Here is a 13548-nt window from a genome sequence, read left to right as displayed (position 1 = left end):
AAAAGGATGATCAAAGGAATGTACTTTGAGTGAGAGACATCATATCTAAGGAATTGTCTTGTAACAATCTCCGTTAGAGAACTTTGTAATATCATTGGAAATAGTCTTTGTGACTTTGGTGCAGTGACATTACGAAAGGATCGTTGCATAGAATGTTAGAATCTAGCATATTTTATAAGTAACAAGAATTTGATATTCTTACACTTATGAAAAGGATTTGGAGTTGTGAAATGAGAATGATTGGAAATGTGTTCAATTTGTCTATTTCACAAAAGTAAGAACCATAGGTAAACATTGTGTGCATGCTAGGAGCATGGGACAAGTGTAATAATTCAAGTAAGAAGTTGATTACCCAAAACGACAAATAATGAGTAATGGGTATGGTGATAAATAAAAGGAGTTTCATTTATATTCAAAGGATTGAGGCCATATGGGATTAGTATTATTCTTGTGTTTCACCTTGCAATTTTTGACTTCCAGAATAATTGAGTTTATTAATAATAATAGAATTATTCGAACGGGCCACAGTCATTCATATGTTGGAAGTAGATATGAATGAAGACTGTCGTGAATTGGTGTGTGGATTGTCTAGAAAAGTATTAGACATAAGCAAATGTTTGCTGCAACGTTCATGAGTGCCTACGAATATGATTTAAGCATTGGATTAAACCCACGCTCACTTGGATCACTCCATGGATTGTATCACGAGTGATTGGTGAGACGATAACATCTTATATTCTTGAAACCGAGATGTGTGAGTTGTATCTTGCAAATCGGTTACACATTGATAATATGTAAACGCACTAGTAACTTGGTGTTATAAAACATATTATTGTGTGTGATTTGGTTAGTGAGTGCAAGCAAGCATTGTATCAATGTTTATCCGTTCCTTTTATCCAAAGTAGGATAAAAGCAAAATCTTTTGGGCCCCTCGATGGTTTAGTGATGACAAACGTAAATGCTCGGCTGGGCTAGGGCTATTTTGATTTGTTCAATTAGTCAGTCGTCATAAATCGGAAATCGAGATATAGTACAAAGAGAATGATTTGAAATCATATCTCATATGATATCTAGAATGGAGGAATATATGATCCCTTATCTAAGGACACGCGTATCTGATAGGATCAGAGTTGACAGCGGCTTTGGAAAGCTACGAATGCAGATCATGATCTGAAGTCATACATAGAATAGTTGTTAGACTTCTCCAAGTGGGAGACTATTGGATTAGTGTCTAAGTGCATAACTATTTTGGTATGTACTTGACCCGATGGTGCATGGTCCTTTTGGGTTGCCTTCACCAAAGCAACTTGATAGGATGAATTATGGAGAGAAAGAATTAAATATGATTTATTAATATATTATGGGAATAATATATTAAAGGAGAAATCATATTGTTTAATTAATATTAGTCAATAATTAATTGGTAATTAGTTTTGTGACTAAAAGAGATTAATTAAACTTAAGGGACTAGAATTGTAATTATAAGATAATTGCAATTTGGGCCATGGATTGCATTTTATTATAAGGTGGACGAATTCTATGGGGGAAGCCCATATGAAATCGTCCAAGGCCTTATGGAAAGGGCTCCATGGGTTGCTTAGGGCTTAAGCATCCAAATTAGGGTTTCCTTGTTAGATAATCCTAATTGCCTCACTATATATAGATCCCTTAAGGACCAAGAACGTGGACAAGTATCTTGCTAGGGTTTTCACACGGTTTTGGCAGCCTCCATCCTCTCTCCTCTTCATCCTCTTGCTTATGGTGTTTGTAAGCCATTAGAGGAGTGACACTTGTGACTCTAAGCCTTCCAAAGTCAATTCAAGGAGGAATTGGGATTGTTATTACTACATAACAATCAAGGTAATATCTTAAACCTAATTATATGTTAATATCGATTTCCATATGCTAGAATTAGGGTTTATAGTCTTGGATTCAAAGCATGTACAATAGAGAAAACTAGATCCAAGCATTAGGGTTTGTATGAGCACATAAGATGTCTTATGACCAAAACCCATCAAACATAACCCTTGAAACCCTAGTGTTCTCCTTGAGCTGAGCCATTTGTGAGTGATTTTAGAAGCTCTTGAAGATTAGAAGAAGGAGGAGAGTTGGAAGATCCAGGGGAGAAGTTGTAGATCTAGAAGAAGTAGCTCTTTCTCATCATTTCCTGGTAATCAAGTTCTTACCTTGAGCTATGGTTTCTTAGATCTCTTCATGTCCCTTTTATAAGAGTTTTGGACCCCTTTCCAAGGCCAATCCGGGTATTTAGCTTTTAAAGGTCGTTTAGAGAGTAGATCTTAGCTTCTCTAATCCTTAGGAGCTCTGTGAGTGAAGCTTTTCTCAGCTATGGCTTCATTTCACACCTTGGACTTCCATTGTAGCTTGGATTTGGTGTTCTAGCATCATATCCCTTTGCATGCACGTAAAGTTGGCAACTTTATGTGCAATGCTAGCTTTAGGAATCCAGATCTACAATTAGGAAGCAATGGAATGGACTGAAATCGAAAGAATGGAAATGATGAAGGTGGACTCGGCGAGTCTGGTCGAAACCCTAATCCCTTTTTTGGCCGCGAGTCAGATCAGTGAGTTGAGCGGTGACTCAGTGAGTTGGACAGGACAAAACTCAGAGATTGGAAGACTCGGTGAGTCATGGGATGACTTGGTGAGTCGAGTTGCGATAGGAAGGATTCTGAGCGTATAAACTCGGCGAGTCAATAGGCTGACTCGACGAGTAGGGTCAACATGGAAGGTTGACTTTAACCAGGACTTTGACTTTGACCAGTGGACTTAGTTTGACTTCTAGAGTTCAATTTGGGACTAAGTGGTATTTTGGAATTGGTAGCTCGGGGAGCTAGAGGAGCAGCGTTTAGGGAGGTTGTCTATCAGCAACCAGAAGTGTAGCAGCAAGAGTTTCGGCAGTTCTAGGTGAGTTTTCCCTTTGTGTGAATGGGTCTACGGCCATAATGCCGGCCCATGTAGTTATGAGTAGGAAGACCCGGGGGTTAGCCCTAGGCACAGTATGCTAGTATAGTACTCAGGACCAAGGTCCAATGATAGCGGGCGGGTGCCCAAGGAATGGTTTATACGATAATTTATACTTGTTGTCTGTGTGATACATGTATGTGCCTGGTAGGGAGGTGAGTGCGGGCGAGGTCCCGTATCTCACCAATAACAGAGTATGGACGATATTCCATATCTCATTAGCAGCAGAGCAGGGGCGAGGCCCAAGTTAGGAAATAAGTGAGTGTGGGTTGGGCCCGTATCTCACTATAAGAAGGAGTGTGGACGGGGTTCCATGACTCATCAGTATCAGGATAAGGGCGAGGCCCAAGATAGGCGAGGCTTTAGAACATGATTCCGTAGTATATGTCTAGTTATGTGTTGTGGTATGTTTATGTGTTAGTATATGTTAACAGGCGGGGCCCAGAGACAGGCGGGGCCTAAGAGAAACAGATATGTATCCGAGCGGGGCCGATGTAGCGGGCGAGGCCCAAAGTGGCGAGCGTGGCTCATTATTCGCAGTATGTGATTATACAAGGTATGTGGTAGGTTGGGGAACTCACTTAGCTTCATGTTTACGGTTTTTCAGTTTTGGTTTCAGGTACTTTCGGTCGGGGAAGGAAGAGCTCGGGATGATCGCATGGCATACACCATTATTCACTCAGCCTGGGATGTTTTACTTTGATAATAATGTTTTAGAACAGCGAGACTTATGTTTTTGATAGAATGATTTGATGATCTGTGGTTTTATTACTTAAATTAAATGAAATTTTTAGTCTGTTCTTTTTCGGATGTTACACATTCCCTTCTTGCCCTTAGGATTCAGATTCTTGGCCTTGTGGGTTTGATTCTTGGCCTTCTACGCGTTCCAGTCACCATTGTCTGAACGTGAACTTGAGGGGTTTCTTTTGAAGTATCTCCTTCTTGGAGCGTTCTTCCAGCCTTGTGCATAGTAGGGAACGTATGCGCGATTATGAAAATTTCTGGCAATGTGACCAGGTGTTCCACAGTGAAAACAAGTCTTTTTCATCACTTTGAAGTTATTTCTTCCTGACCCTGGTGGCGTATCCATGCCTTGTCTCTAATTGTTCCCACATGCACACATGCAACAAGCCGTCGGTTGTTTCACTTGATTTGGTGGCCTGTACTTCTCAACAACAGGTTTGTTAGGAGTAACTGAGTTAGAAGCAACAGATTCAGAGTTCAAGGAGTCATTGAATTGCTCAATAGCTTTCTCCTTGTTCTCATCCTCTACCACTTTACCTACACAAGAAGTAGACTCATTAGTATCTTTCAGCTCAACACCCTAAGTTGACTATTCAACAACTGGTTTACCATATACCATAAATGGTTCTCGGTCAAGCTTTTCCTGAGTCAAAGGTTTAGCAGTGTAGTTGTGATTATAGCGTGAAGGGACACCTTCATACCCTAGACCCTTGGTTTGATTATCTTTAAAACTCAATTGTTTTTGAAATAACGACTCGACGGTCTTACTTGACATAGTATAAGTTTTGAAACTAACATCTGTTTTTTCACACTTAATTTTCAAGGTTTCAAGTTCTTCAGTCACAGCAGCAAGTTTTCTTTTGATGTGATCATAATTCTCACACTTATTGTTGTAATCTTCTTGCAGTTTTCGAAAATCCTTCATTTTGGCTTCTAATTGTCCTTTTAATGGTTTATGACCTTTCCTAAGTGTATATCCTTCATATTTCAGGTCCTCATTTTCACTTTTAATCAGCTCGATTTGGCCACGCAAAAATTTAATTGTTTTAATGCAAGTTTGAGAACAAGAAACTTCATTGACCGGAATGTTTGAGGAAATCATTTTTATCAAAAATGCCCTTTGACTATAAACCTCAAAAGTCAAATTTAAAAAGTCAAACTTGAAAAGTCAAACCGAAAAGCTAAATTTGAAAATTTGAAGGTTAAACGAGAAAGTCAAATTTTAAAGTCAAAGGTCAAATTTTAAAAATCGAAGTCAAAATTTTAAAGTCAAAAGTCAAAAAATAAAAGTCAAATTAAAAACTAAAATTTTTGCTAGAAAATGAAATTTGAAAATAAAGGAAATTGATTTTTGGGTTAAATGTGTGAAATTTGGGAAACTAGAGGCGACAGGGAGTGTTTATGAATTAAATTTCGAAGTGTTCTTCCACCAAGAAAGCTAGATCAGCTGCTATGACGCATGAAGAAATGAATCAGAGGTCCCGAGTTCGAACCCCGATACCTCCAAATCCGCTTCCTATTTTTAAGATGCGAAGGCTGCTGCTTGCGAAGGTAACTACGAAGCGAGGACGAAGCTGCGAATGCGAGACGAGGCTGGTGCGATGCGAGGACGAGGTGTGAGGCGCAAGTCCGAGGCTGTTGAACTAAAAGGCGTGCGAACCGAAAACTACCGCCGACCGAAAACTCTGGCCGAAAACCCGACCAAAAACTCAGACAGAAAATCCTCCTGACTGAAAACACTGCTTCAGATCGCGAAAAAATGACGTTTTTCACCATTTTTGGTCCAAAACTCGTTTTTATCAAAAAAGCGAAGAACAAACCACCCTAATTTAGCCAAGATCAATCCAAAAACGCAAAAAACTCTTCAAAATAAGATCAAATAAGCACCAGATTTGAAAATTTGATTGATACAATCCAAGCTCTGATACCACTTGTAAGTCCCAAATTTGCTTGTGTATCAATCAGATCCAATTGATGGTGCGAAATCCCAATCAATTGGATGATGTCATATCAAAATAGAAGAGAAGGAGAAGAAGAACAAGATGAATCTATAATGTATTAATGAAATGATTGATGCTCCATACACATAGTTCACGTACACTCTTCTCTCTTGTTTCTCTCACACCTTAGAATACACACACTTAAGCACCTTGGCTATGTCCCTCACATGCACTCCTCACCCTATATATATATATATATATATATATATATATATATATATATATATATATATATATATATATATATATATATATATATATATGGACCTAAGGCTAAGCTGAAAATACAAATAATCCAATGCTAGACCGAAAACACATTGGTTTTCGGTCCAAGCTACAATTAATCCTATACTATTTTTGGCCCAAATAAGTAAAACAATAAATGCTTATAAATGCAAAGTATAAACCATATTTTTGACCCAACAGTTCCCCAGAGCATACCCCACACACAATCCACATAATCACATACTGTATTAGCTCTAACAACTACATATACCAAATAAACCTTGCATACAAACATATAAGGATGTTGTGGGCTCCTCCTAAGGTCTTACGGCAGGATGCCATGGGCTCCCCCATGGTGTTTAGCTAGAAAGTCATGGGCTCCCCTAGATGGTCTTATATCCAAGTCCAATAGGCTCCTCCCATGGTCTTTACTTGAAAAGTCACAGGCTCCCCCACATGGTCTTACATCCAAGTGCCATGGGCTCCCCCATGGTCTTCCCTGTAGGTATCACATATATACCTAGCGTAACTAATTACCATAACACATATCTCTATAACAACAAGTGTAGCACATATGACAAAATGGGTCGGCCTTGGTGCCTTAGACCCATTGGTATGGTGAGGAAACTCACCTCTCGTGAATGTTGAACTGACAAGCTAATCTGCCTATAATCATCATGTGATTAAGTTATCACAATCCCGAATTACCATGAATATCCTCGAAGTCAACCTTAGTCAAAGTCAAGGTCAACTGTCCATGTTGACCTCAACTCTTCGAATGCATCCAGCAACTCGTCGAGTTAACCGAGTATCTCCTCAACTCGCCATTTTACCTGTGTAACTCGTCGAGTTCCTCAATGTCTAGAAGTCTGAGAACCCATGCAGACCGAAAACCCCAATCTTTCACAGAAATCACTCGAAATCTCGAAAACGGGTAAACCCTACTCGACTCGTCGATTTGGCTAAGGGACTCGACGAGTTCCTTCAATCCTTTTTGTGTTCAGATGTTTTAAGCTACTCCAAAGCTCCAGATTGTAGATTAAGCCACCTAAGGTATGGTTTCCACGTAAAGTTGCAAACTATACGTGCATGCAAGCTCTTAGTTGCCAACACCAAGCTAAGGGAGGGGTTTTAGCCAAAGAGAAGGACCAAGCTTGATAAATTCAACAACTTTATAACTCTAAGGACTTACAGCAGTCCTGATCTGGAGTTGCAACTCCAGATCTTACTGAACACCCGAAATGCTTCACAAATGTACTAGAAATAGCCTAAAATCCAAGAAGAAGAGGATCTAATGCTAGAATGATCAATGTAACAGCTTGTTACCTTCAAATGGGTGTCCAAACGTTGTAGATGCTGGACCTATAGTCTCTTCCCCGCTCCAAGCTCCTCAATCTTCAAACTCCTTCAACTAAAGCACGAAAAAATCTCTCTTAGCCTCTCAATCACAAGGACACATCAAGGAACGACTTAGGGTTTCTCCTCTGGGTAGTGAAGTGGTAAGGGAGGCCACAAGAGGCGGATTAAGTCCATTAAATAGGGTGAAAACCCTAAAAATTAGGGTTTTCCTGTAAAACACCAACTCATCGAGTTTAGGTGTTCCGACTAGTCGAGTACTATCTGAGTCCCGTGTCCTCATAAATTATTTCTACTCAACGACTTGGAGCTCCCCAACTCGCCTAATCCAAGCATAAAACCCTAAAATTATATAAAGTAAATGATACTTGGGACAGGTGTTACAGACTGATAAATAACTACCCTTAAGTCAATCCCCGAGACTACTAGTCTCGCACCTAGTCCAACCACTAGGTTCCCAAGAGATCAAATATCAAGGCTACCCAGCCTAAACCCTACCGCGTCACATACTGGTTATCCGCATGTCCTGCAACTCAAGATCCAACCCTTGACTCAATAGTCTATACCAGTTCCAACCTAAATTTCCACAATCACCCTAGCTCGCATGTGGATCCTAAAGACCCTCATCCTAGAACAAAGAATAATTCCCTGACAACCCTGGCCGGCGTGCCCAAAACACGATCTGATCCCCCTTCCATGCTTGTGACCATCTCATGAATAGTCTACTTTGAACCGATGAATACCACAATCCTATCGCAACGTAACACTACGTCCGTCCAACCATCCTTACCACCCATGGCCTCACCACACTCAAAATATCACAACGTCGCACCTCTTGATTCGAATCCTATATCCCATCAGGAGCTCGGATCACAACTACGAATTCCCACTGCTTACTATGCATGATTAAGGCGATGCCGAACGGTAATTTGGATTTTGCTGAACTCCCACCAACATAAATGAAGCCTAAGAAACCACTTGTTTCTCCCCTACTTGGGCTCGACAAAGTTCTTCCACCTCTTACACCTTATGTACCTCCGATCTATTCCCATCATTATGCATGACCCACCCAAATCCTGCGCCAAACAACAGAAGCTCCCCTTTGCTAGCCAAACACAATGATCACTCAGCTCTGGATATCCTGAAGAATACTCTTGTAATCTTAACCAATCGGATGATCCTAATCAGTTCCCAAGCCACCCTTTTACCAAATAAATCCAAAGGCGAATACAAATCTACCCCCACCTTACCATTGTCTAAGGACCGGTAAATGCTACTGACTACCCCATAGTCTCGCAACACTCTTACCTCACCATAACTGTCCAAAACCTTACTGTCGATCCATCAGATCGAACACGCCCAAAGTCGAGCACCCACTGGCAATGCCACCTGCCGACACGATCAATCCTGCTACACTTGTAGCAACCCATACTCTTGGAGTGATAACTCGATCGAACAGTTTCCTGAACGTGCCGTACTGACCTGTCCCTATTGGCCTCTAAAACGTTGTTCCGAAGTCTTGGGTCACTTCCGTGACCGTCCATTAAATGCACCTGACCTGAACCTCTCTTCCCGAGGTACCCCAAGTCGATCAACTGCCCTCGGCTCCAGAAATCATATCATTTAAGGTCTCACACCATGACACACTCACCAGCTCAATCGTCCACGGCCAAACTGTTGGATTAATGTCTAAGTCCATAACTATAATTGGTAAGACTTGACCCGACCCAGCATAGTCCATTTGGGTTGCATGGCATCATGCATTTGGATAGACTATAATGAGAGAAATAACACTTAAGGTTTGTTAATATATTATAAGTTCTAATATATTAATAAGATTATTTAATTAGTATTGATCAAGAATTAATCTAGGATTAATTAAGTGATCAAAAGAAGACTAATTAAATATATGGGTTGATTGTGTAAATCATCCATACTTGTATAGTGGGCTAATGCTTCATGGATTGTCAAGTTGGGCTAAAACCCATAAGATGCTCCATAGATGCTCCATGGTATATTTGAACACATGTATCCAAGTAAATGGAAAGCCATGACAATTAGGGTTTATGCTAATTGTCACTAACTATATAAGCATCTTATTGTTGACAAAATTGGCGACTAGATTATATGTGAAAGGGCTAGCCGATTTTATCAAGTGTGGATTTCTCCCTAATCTATTCCAAGTGTATTTGGTGTTGTGTGAACCATTTGAGGTGTCACACTTGGGGCACTAGGCACTCAAGATTCATGAAGACATTCTACTTCAACGAGGTATGTAATTCTAACTTGATATATTCATATGAATCAGTGTTATTATGCTAGTTAGGGTGAATACCTTGGAAAGTTCATACTTTCATGTATAATAGAGAAAACATAGATCCAAGGTATTTTGAGTTGCATGTACACTTAGGAGTGTTAGAATGCTCAAAACCCAACAGTGGTATCAGAGACTAGGCTTGTTTTCAATTATAGTTGATGCAAATTGCTGAAAAATGCTAAAAAAATCGATTTTCTGGCTTTATGGGCATTGGACTCACCGAGTCCACTGATGAACTCACCGATTCCATGAAGAAAATCATCCTACTCGTCGAGTAGGCTAATACGCTCGATGAGTAGGATCCCCAGACAACATATTTTCGAATTTTTTGGCTAGAAATGGACTAGGAACATTACCCTAAGATGTTTTTGGACTTATAAACTAGCTTTTGATGTGGTAATGTTCATGCTAATCCAATTTCAAAGATAATTGTCAATAGATTCATGTTTTGTGTTATTTTAAAATTTATGCTAATTACATGAAAAAGATTGATGTGGATTATCTTTGTTCATATGAGTTGCTTAGATTAATAGATAAGTTAATTGATTATGTGTTTTCAATCCATTTTAATCTAAGAGATGATTCTAAAATGTGTTTGTGTAAGTTGTCCTCAAGTTACATGAAATGTCACATTCAATTTTCTTAAAACTCATGAAAGATGGCAAAGGTTACAAAATGAAGAGTCTTGTTCTCATTAAATGGTTTTATGACTCCATAACTTATCCTCAAATTATGGAGGTTCAAGAGTCACTTCATTAAGTAATAAAATGTGTAACCTTAATTAATTCCATAAGTTACAAAATAAAGAAAAGTTACATTCTTTTATTAGTTTAAAGTCTTCCATAACTTTTCCTCAAGTTATGGAACTTGAAGATTCTTTTAATTAAAACTACATTAAACACATAAGTTATGGAATTAATTAGTTTTGAATAGTTTCAAAACATGCCCTCAAGTTTTGGAATTTGAAAAGTTTTCACTTATGCCCTTAGAATTTAAATAGTTAACATTCAACCATTATACTTTATAATATTATATATATATATATATATATATATATATATATATATTTGTGTGTGTGTGTCTGTGTGTGTGTATAAGAGCAAGTCAGTCTTACCATTAGTAAGCCTCATTCGCGAAGCCGGTCTATAAGGGGGTATAAGGTTACTGCCTATAAAATGGTAGTTTAATGGGTGTCGACTCTCACCCACCGCTTCCTTGACTGGTGGAGGGTCGTTAGCCGAACGGGTAGGACAAGGACTATAATTCTCCCTTCATTAAAAGTATTAATGATAAATACTAAGTAACTAAACTCTTATAAATTCCCAATCTTAGTTACTTAGGAAAATGTGAATAAGTTGCTAATCCATGAAATTACACTTTGCAGTTTGTTTAAGCCGTTAGTGGAGCGTGTGTGGTTAACCGGCACACTAACTTGGATTTAACAAGGTAGGAAAAGGGTAACTTTGTGTTTATCATAGTATCCGTGGAACGTGTGTGGTTAACCGGCACATCGATTAAGGGGTAAATATTAAGGGTACCAAGTATATTTGCATCGTTATTCACACCTTGTTTTGTGATCCTCGGCATCCCAGTCACAAACCTTGAAGGGCACACTCGAGATTGAAACATTCCATTGAAAAGTTCAATGAATCTCAAAAGAATCTAGGAGTTTCAAAACCAATTAAAACATAATAAAACATTTCGTTTATCTTGGTGGAAATTGGTGAATCGTCATTCACCTACCTTCAAATATTTTATAGCTTGGACTACGGCATCCCACTTCCAAGTTATAAAAGTATTGTGTTGGGTCCTAGCCTTAATATTTCATATTGGGTGTTATATTAATGACTTTAAATCAACTATCTTGAATATCTCCCAAAAGATGTCTGGTTTAGACCTTTGCTATATCTTCATTTTGCCTCCTCCAATTATTCTCCCTAACCCACAAGTTCTTGAAAAGTTTAAGGTCACTCAAGCCCTATTGGCAAGCAAAGGTCTATGTGTGATCACATCTTGGAGATATAGTCACATATTGACAAGCTGGGAGAGTTGGGTATCAAAGTCTTGAGAAAGTCGGTGGCTCAATTACTTTCTAAGTCACATAGTGAGTTCCTTTGAGACTCCTATGAAACTAACTATGACAAGACCCTTAGTGGTCTTATGTATTTTCTTGGTGCTGCTGAATCAACAATGATTTCGAAGGCTAGTAAAACAAATTTGATTAGAAGACTGACTTCCCAAAACTTTATGGACATTGACAATGATGACATTGAATATCCAATAAAGCTCTTTCTTCCCAATGGAAAGGGATCGACCATAGTCAACTTGGTTGACCAAATGGTAAAGAGAGAGGCTAAGTCTAAGATAGTCCCATTATCAAGGGTCCGTTGCCAAAGAAAGGGGTATTGGTTGCGAAGCTGCCAAATTTACGTATGGATGTTAAAGTCAATAAGGTTGACTCTACTTCAGGTAAAGTCCACTCTCTAACTCTGCTAAGTTTCTATTATGAGATTCTTGATACATGATGTGACTAAGTCACATGTTGATGTTTTAAGAATCAAAGAAAAAATGAAGAAACTTAAAGAAAGAATATGTTGAATCTGATCGCATAGATGAATTTCTATCGCATAGTTTGAAGATCGGATTCTTGAGCAACTTTTTAGGAGTTATGATTTATTGCTTAGGAATAGATAACGACAAAGTTTTCATGTGCTTTTGCACTGTAAGGATAGTTTTTCCGCAAGTTTTTTTAAATAAAAGGAAAACATTTTGATTCTATTTATTCTAAAATATCCTTACAATGGCATTTGCGAAAATTTTTGTTGCTTATAAAATTCCATTAAGAGCAAGTGTGGAAATATGAATTTGATTCTTTCATTTGTGGTAATGTCTAAATTTACCAAATAAGGAAAAATTCTCATCACCCAAGGTTTCAATTGAACCGAGACTTGGAATCATGCAAATTGTTTAGCATGATGGATGAGAACTTTCAAGCATTGGAAAAATTCAAACTAACTACTTGTTCATATGGATGTGTGAGTCAAGTAAAGAACTAAGGGATCGAGTACACATCCTTGTGCACTGGTTAAGTCCACAATAAAAAATAGATAAGACTATTCGTCATAATTTACTTACAAAATTGAGAAATAATCCAATTCCTTTTCCACCAAAATAATTCTCTATTTTTTAGAGAGAAAACGAGAGAAAAAATAAACAAAGAGGGAGTCGAGAATTCTAAAAGAAAGCGGAGAAAAAATCACACCACCACTTCGAACCCAATTAACGACATCTGACAAATTTATTTCACGTTTGGTATTGGACTTCTCATGCCATCTGTACATTTCCTGTTTCTTGAACTTTTGTATGGCAAAATGGATGACGTCTAATTTGCTATTTTTTTTTTATCTTTATTAAAGGGTATGTTAGATAAAAAAATTGTGGCAACTTTTTTCCTATTTATGGTTAAATCTTTATATATTTTTATCTTATAAAAACTAATCACTAAACTAATATTCAAGGTTTAATTGTCGATAAAAAAATATATTCTAAAAGAATGGTGGTGCCGACAATAGATTCAAACCCGGCTATTTGAAGGCGATGCAATAATAACGAGATGTTAGTTTTTCTAACTCGGGTTTGAAAGCATAACCTCATATTAAATTGAGGATGAAGACATGGAAAAATCATTTCAACATCGTGTACGAAAATGGTAGTCGGAACAAACACGAATGAATAAACATAATAAAAAGCTAATTTCCATTTTATTGTTTAATACAACCAAACAAGAGAAATGATTCTCTACATTTCTCTAGTAGATTCTCCGTTCTACCAAACAGGGGAGACAATTCTCTTTCTCCAGCTTAATTCTCTTTCTATGCATTTCCGTTCTTTGCAGCAATTCCATTTCTGTGTACCAAACGCACC

The sequence above is a fragment of the Lactuca sativa genome, chromosome 8 (genome assembly GCF_002870075.4).
Source record: "Lactuca sativa cultivar Salinas chromosome 8, Lsat_Salinas_v11, whole genome shotgun sequence".
Taxonomy (NCBI): domain Eukaryota; kingdom Viridiplantae; phylum Streptophyta; class Magnoliopsida; order Asterales; family Asteraceae; genus Lactuca; species Lactuca sativa.
This window is presented reverse-complemented; position numbering follows the sequence as displayed.